The following is a 7,793-nucleotide window of genomic DNA, read 5'->3' on the forward strand; positions in this document are numbered from 1 at the left end:
CATGATTGATCGCAGTAACCTCTGCTGTACATATTTGGGTATGATTGGGTAGTTTAGATGAAAATGAATAGTTTATATCTGGGGAAAAAACACCAAATCCCGCATTTCCCATTGTGTCCGTTGAGCCATCTGTAAAGAATTTTTTGTATGAATGGAATTTTTTGACTAAGTTCACAAAATTCATAAGATTGAATTCATTTTTTGTAATATTTTCATTCAGAATTCCTAATGGTTGAAGTTGTAGTTCCAAGTCATATTCATGGCAAGGAAGAAGTTTACTGGAATATAGGTTCTGCAAATAAGGTTGGATTTTTCTGATAGTTGCTATCAATATGGGTTTTTCCTTATTTCTCCAGTATTTATTGTCCATATTACAAAGTGCTTCTAATTCAATGATTGATTGAATGACAGGGTTGTTTTTAATGCTTAGGTTTTTTAGCAAAAATTTTGTGGTGAGCCATTCTCTTCTGTATTTTAATGGCAGTTCTCCAGACTCTGATAACAAGGCTTGGATTGGAGTTGACTTCATGCATCCTGTGATAATCCGAATACTTTGGTAGTGCATCTGATCTAGTTTCTTCAATATATATTTAGGGCACGTAGATAGGAATTGACCCCCATAGTTTAAATGACTTAGGATAAGTGCTTCATGGATCAGTTTTAATATTTTTGGGTCACTGCCCCACCATGTTCCACACAAGGCACGCATTACATTCAGTGCTTTACCTATTTTGACTTCCAGCTGGTTAATGTGTGCCTTTCATTTAAGGTTCTTCTGTAAAACCATTCCTAGGTATTTAATTTTATCTACCCACTCTATATGTTGACTCTTATAACTGATATTTCCAGGCATTATTTTGGTATTACCCCTTGTAAATAAGATAGCTTTAGATTTGCCCACAGAGATGTTCAAATTATGATTGTCCAGCCAGGCCTCAAGATTGACTAAATATTTGTTTAATTTTGATATCATATTTTTAACATTCACTCCCTTGACTAGAATTACAAAATCGTCAGCATACTGTATGACTTTAGCATTTTTGGGGAACACTTTGTGTATTGAGTAGGTATATATGTTAAATAGCATTGGACTTAATGGTGATCCTTGTGTGAGTCCAGTGCTAGTGGTATTTGGGCCATGTACTAACCCAGAGTTATCTTTGACAAACAGTTCTCTGCATCTTAAAAAGTCATATATGAGGTTAGCTAACTCATGTGGTATATCCAAATGTATTAATGTAGAGTACAGTTTGTCAATATTAACATTATCATATGCTGAATGGATATCCAAGAATATTCCTATTGTACATTCATTATTACTAAATGATTTTTGGATTTCAGATGTCAAAAAGGATAGACATTCTAAACATCCTTTACCCCTTCTAAAACCTAGCTGCAATGGTCTGAGGATTCCCTTATTTTCTATACGCCATTCCAACCTATTTTTGATCATTGATTCTAAAACTTTACCTACACAAGAGGTGAGGGCAATGGGTCTATAGTTAGTTGCAGTGAGTTTATCTTTCATAGGTTTTAGGATTGGAATTATTAATGACTGTTTCCATTCAATCGGAATGGTCCCTGTATTTAAGCATTTGTTAAAAATTTGTAATAATAGTAATGATCCTGAATGAGGTAGATTTCTAATCATAGAGTATGAAATTAAGTCAAGTCCCGTAGCAGATTCCTTTTTAGAATTGATTATGAATTTGTATTCATTAAAGGTAAAAGGGGAACTTGTATTGCTAGTTTGTATACTTTGTTGATATAACTGTATACTGGGAGGAGCCAAGGAATTCAGTATCTCTTGTGCCATATTAGGATCAGGAAGGGAGTTAATTGGGCTATTACCATATCCAGCTATTTTCCTAACTTTATCCCATATTGTCTTGATTGGTGAGTTTCTATTAAGGCCTTCTGCAAATTTCCTAAAATTATTCTTTCTTTTTTCTTTAAGGAATCTTCTAGCTATAGCACATTTGTTTTTTACTATTAAATAATTTTGTAAGTTGGGTGTTGATTGGAATTGCTTTGTTGCCTTAATTCTGTCTTTAATGACTTCAGCGCAAGATTCGTCCCACCATGGGATATGATACTGTTTATTAACATTTGATTTGTACAATGGGATGGACAACTGTGCAGCTTCATTTATTAGATCTGCAAATGATCGGTAGTTCTCCCCTGGAAATGATGTAAATGATGACTCTAATACTGAGGTATATTGGTTCCAATTAGCTTTTTTGAAGTTTCTGTTATTCCTTGGTGGCATGTGGATGGTAATGTTTTGGACACCAATTTTGCACATTGTGGGTAGGTGATCACTAAATCCTAGGTCAGGAATTATTTGCCATGATGATCTGGTAGCAATATTCTTAGATGTTATTGTTAGATCCACAGCTGATGATCTTTTTGGAGGTGGTGCTATTCTGGTATATGAACCATCATTTAAAAAAACTAGTTCCAGCTCATCTAACGTTTGGAAGATGTTTCTCCCATTGGAATTATTACAAGGGCTACCCCAAGCCTCATGCTTGGCGTTCAGGTCTCCCATTATTATTACTGGTTTGTTGATTTCCTGGATCAGTTTTATCCATTTTTGTTTAGATATGGTACTTGCATTAAGGACATAGGCATTAAGTAGGTTAATTTGAAATTTAGATAGGAAGATTGCTTGCAGTTGAGAGTTGTTATTAAATTTATTACATACAGATATTTCATAAAATTCTACTTCATTCCTTATAAGGATGGCTATACCACCATATGAATCATCTCTATCATCTCTAATTACTTGATAGCCCTTGCATCTGATTATATGGTTATTATTTAACCATGTTTCATTTAGCAATAATATGTCAGGATTGTATTCTTTGATAATTATTTTTAAGTTATCCACATTAGCATTATATGATCTCATATTCCATTGTATTATAGTCAAAGGAGTGAAAGCTTTATTTGTTATTTTTATTTTGGGCTTGGTATTCTGAAGCATCGGATACTGTCCCATCTTCCATTAACTCATAGGTTATGTTATTTGTTGAGCTGCTTTGAATTGTTTTATATTGTGATACATTAGATGAGTTAGGGTATAAGTTTCTTATCAAGTTGTTTACAAAAGATCGTACCATCTCTTTATGTTGTGGTGGTAGTAATGACATTGCATGGGAGATTCCATGTTCAGTTTCCTTATTTGCACTGTAACCTTTTGATGTTGATGGCATTGATTGAGAATTTGTTGCCCAGTTTAATCTTCCCTCCGGATTAATTAATTGAGCACTATGTTGTTTTTTGTCATATTCTGTCATGTTTGGTTTCCTTCTTTTGGTGGGTTGAGATTTGACGATTTGGTTATATTTTGGTATACTTGTGTCATTCTTTATGGCTTCTATTCTTCTTTCTGTGATATCTATTATATTATTAGGCTTGGATTCTGTATGCAAGACAGGAAAATTCTCTTCGTTCAAAGAGTATTCCCTGTTTTCATTTTTTGGTATTTGCATGTTTGCTTCATAATATGAGATGTTAGAGAAAGACATTAGGGCTTTTATTTCTTTTTGCCGTTGGAATTCTTTACATTTTTTATCTTTAGAGATATGATCATGATTTTTACAGTGTATGCAGTATGTTTCGCAATTCGAGGCTTCCCCGTGTTGGTTTTTCCCACAGTTCTGGCACTTTGGGTTCCCTCTGCATTGATTATTACTGTGACCATATAACAGGCAGTTTCCACACATTAGGACTGGGCTGACATATGGAATAACCTTCATGGGTAATCCATACACCAGCACCTCCCTGGGCAGTGCTTTTCCTGTAAATGTTACGCATATGGTGGTTGTTGGTAGATAGTTTTGTTCTTTTCCCTCTTCGATAATTCTCCTATTTAGTCTTTTTATGTCAATTACTTTACAGGATACTAATTTTGTTTCGATTGCATTTTTAATTTCTACTTCAGATATTTCTTTACATATGTTCCTTATTATACCCTTACTTATTTGCCGATTTAAAATCTTTAAAAACAACACCTAACCGGTTTTTCCCTTTACGGTTAAATTTAATAATTTGCTGTAGGTTTAGGTTAAATATTGTTTTAGCGATACTTAAGATGTGAAAATTCCCTATATTTTTGTCTTTTCCCTGTACATATACTTCGAAAGGACCGGAATCATATATATTATATTGGTTATTAATTTTTTTTCCACTTAAATCAGGCGGGGGGTCAGGAGGTTTATCAGGATCGAGGTTAGTGTTAGTGGTCTCCATTTTCGGCTGGAGGAACCGTGCCGTGTATTTTATTACTATTAAGTATGTATGCGGTAGGATCGGGTTACAAACAAAGGATTATTAGTAATAGCCTTATTATCTATAAATACCTTGAGTTTTTCTGCAATAGATGTTATCACAACAACGTTTGAGCACAGAAAACCGGTTATTAACCCTCAATTTTAGTACAGAAATGTCATGAATGACATTTCTCTCAACATGTTGGATGGAGGTAGCTATACATTTTTACGCTACCAAATTTGACAGGCCGCTCCGGAAGTAGCGTATCGGTAGCGGTTTGATTTTGCATGCTTTTACTCAACCGCGTCATAGCCCGTGATACTATGCCGTGAGGTTACCAACACGAAATATTTAGGCGGTAGGTGTGTTCCTTTTTAGAATCACTTTGCCGAGTACACTGATATTACAGCCACTAGATATATTTTATTATATACGCGTAGAAATAATATTTAAAGATTTCTACTAATGTTAACTTAAAGAAATACACAATAATATGTTTCATTTAATTTGTATAAATGCATTATAAAGCGTTTTTATGAAGAACATTATTTATTCGGAACACACTGTAACTGTAATCGAAGGAAGGTGATAGTTTGGCATTAATTGGTAACACTTATTTGACAGTTGCGGTGTTGACTAATGTTAATAAGTAATAAAAAAAGTGTTGTTTTTCTTTAAGTATTCCATTTTACATCTTTATACGACGCATACAAGCGGCTTAAATTGTTTTCAACAAGATTATTTTTTAACTCTTGTTTTGTATCTATTTATTTATATTAAATATTAATTTGTTTTGTTGTATAATCCAATTTTGCAATAATAGGGAACTTGACAATTGTTTTTTTTATTTATTTATTATATTTGTCTACATATAGAAACAACGCATACCAAATATCAACCCCCTTAAATCGCAATATTTAATTTACAATGAACATTTAAAGTTATGATCGCCAGCTTTTCATTTTAAACAACACGACGAGCTTTATGACGTCACGCTGCTCGTTCCAGGACAAGAGAACAACGAACTGGCAACACTGTTGCCACAAACTGTCATTCATAATAACACATATTTTTATATGGCTTATTTAGTTATTTATTTATTTATTCTAGCTTGAAGAAGACATGGATAACTATGTTAAATACAAGTTAATGGGTGGTCAGAAAAAAATGAAAACTAATGTAGTGCCTCATATATTTGATTGCCAGCAAAATAGAAAAAGATCGTTTGAAAATCATCCCACTGCTGCAGGTACTAAGAGAACTGCAAAAATAATTGTTGATGAAGCTATTTCTTTGGTGCCACAAGATCCAGTTTGTATTCAGGAGAATTTGGAGATAGTTGCATGTGGTAGTAAGACCATTCACCCTATGGAAATTCAGCTGGAAACAAATGACATTGAAGTTTCGAAAAGGGATGTCTCTTCACAAACCTGTCCTAGTGTTAGGACTAAAGATGTTCAATGTAACCTACAGTGTGGATTTACAGTAGGGTTATCACCAATCAAAATTATTCCAGTCAACGTAGAGATGAAGCCATCAACAAGTTATGTGGCCAATATTTCTGAAACTACTCTAAGCATACAAAGTAGTGATCATGAAAATTTTAGTGAAAGTAGTGAGTATACTTTAACGCCCAGTGAAGTGAAAAAACTTAATGATGAAAAGAGAACTGAATTTAAAAATATGACAATGAATTGTACAATCACAAAGTTACAAAACAGATCTAGATTGTAGACCTTTCTTTTATAGCTCTAGCAGATGATTTTGGCATAACTGAAAGTTATGCTTCAAAAATATTTTCGAAATCTGTTCCAATTATAAGTAAATATTTAAGAAAATGTATAATACAACCTCAGGTTTCATTCGTGAAATCAAATTTACCAATATCTTTTCGAGCTTGATATTGTAATGTTTATTGTATAATTGATTGTTTAGAAATAGAGATAGAGAAACCAACAGATGCAGTGAAACAATCTTTAACATGGTCGGAATATAAAAAATGTAATACACTTAAATATTTAATATGTTGCACTCCTGATGGTATCATAAATTATATATCTACAGCATTTGGGGGTCGTACATCTGATGCTGTCATTGCAGAACATAGTGGTTTTTTAAATATTTTACCAACAAAAGTTGCTGTTATGGCAGATAGGGGATTTAAACATATTGACCATTTACTTATGTCTAAAGGTTGTGTCCTAATTAGGCCACCGAGTGTCTCTGTATGTACAAAACCTAGTAAAGATGAGGTATTTGAGACCAAACGAATAGCTAGCTTGAGAATTCATGTGGAAAGAGTTATTCGTAGATTGAGAGAATTTTCAATTTTAGCACCACATGCATGTATTGATAATAAATTGTTGTGTTATTCAGATAATATTATCAAAATAGTGTGTGGATCAATAATCAACTTGCAATCAGGAATAATTTCAGGACGTTAACTTTTTGTAGGTTTTACTTTTATACTTTATAGGTAGTTATTTAGTTTTAGAAAAAAATTTTAGAATGTTTTTAAGAAAATGGTTGGTAAAAACCTGATATTTCATCTTATTACTATTTGCAATATATATTATGTTCAATAAAATATAAGCAATAAATGTATGCAAGTAACATTTATTTTGTTTTATTTCACAATTACACCAGATTCCCAAGTGCATCTATCTAGGGATTGGTCAAGGTCAAACACAGTAAAAGTGATTTAATAAAAACAAATCAAACTAATATCCTCCTGCAAGTGGTTTTATTATTCATACCTTAATTATAGGTACATACCTACATTATACTTTATATATTTATATTTCATATAGATAGATAGATAGATCTTTATTTAAATAGAAAACCTATTATATATACAATATAAAGAAAGTACACTATAAATGTTTGATACATATATATTGTGTAAGTAACATTTTGAAATTATTGAGACTAGTACATTTTTTTACAGATGTTGGTAACTGATTAAATTTAAGGAAGATTTTAAAAAAGAGCAAATTCTTCGTACTTTTATACATAGTTTTAGTTACATATATGTCATCTAAACCTCGGGTATTATAAGAATGAATACTTTTGTTGAAAGAAATGAATTCTTCAAAATGTTCAGGTGATAAGCCATTTACTATTTTGAAGACCAAAATCATGGTGAAAAAAACAGAACCAATTTAGAGTATTTAACATCCTCCCAATTGGGGTATGTTAAATAAGATTGATGAGCAATAGTCAAAATGAGGTTGAATAATTGTGTAAGTTTTTTTATATTTTTTTATGAATGTACTCGAAGTGACTCTCAAAATTCAGAATATTGTCAAGCTGGCATCCCAAATATTTAACTGTTGTGACAATTTCAATTTTTTCATTATTAATATTTAAATTTATGATTTCAGATATATATATATATATATATATATATATATATATATATATATATATATATATTATATATATATATATATATATATATATGGATTTGCTTGATATGCACTTCGCTTGTGCCGCTGGTTAATAATCAAACTCCG

The sequence above is a fragment of the Diabrotica undecimpunctata genome, chromosome 3 (assembly GCF_040954645.1).
Source record: "Diabrotica undecimpunctata isolate CICGRU chromosome 3, icDiaUnde3, whole genome shotgun sequence".
NCBI lineage: Eukaryota > Metazoa > Arthropoda > Insecta > Coleoptera > Chrysomelidae > Diabrotica > Diabrotica undecimpunctata.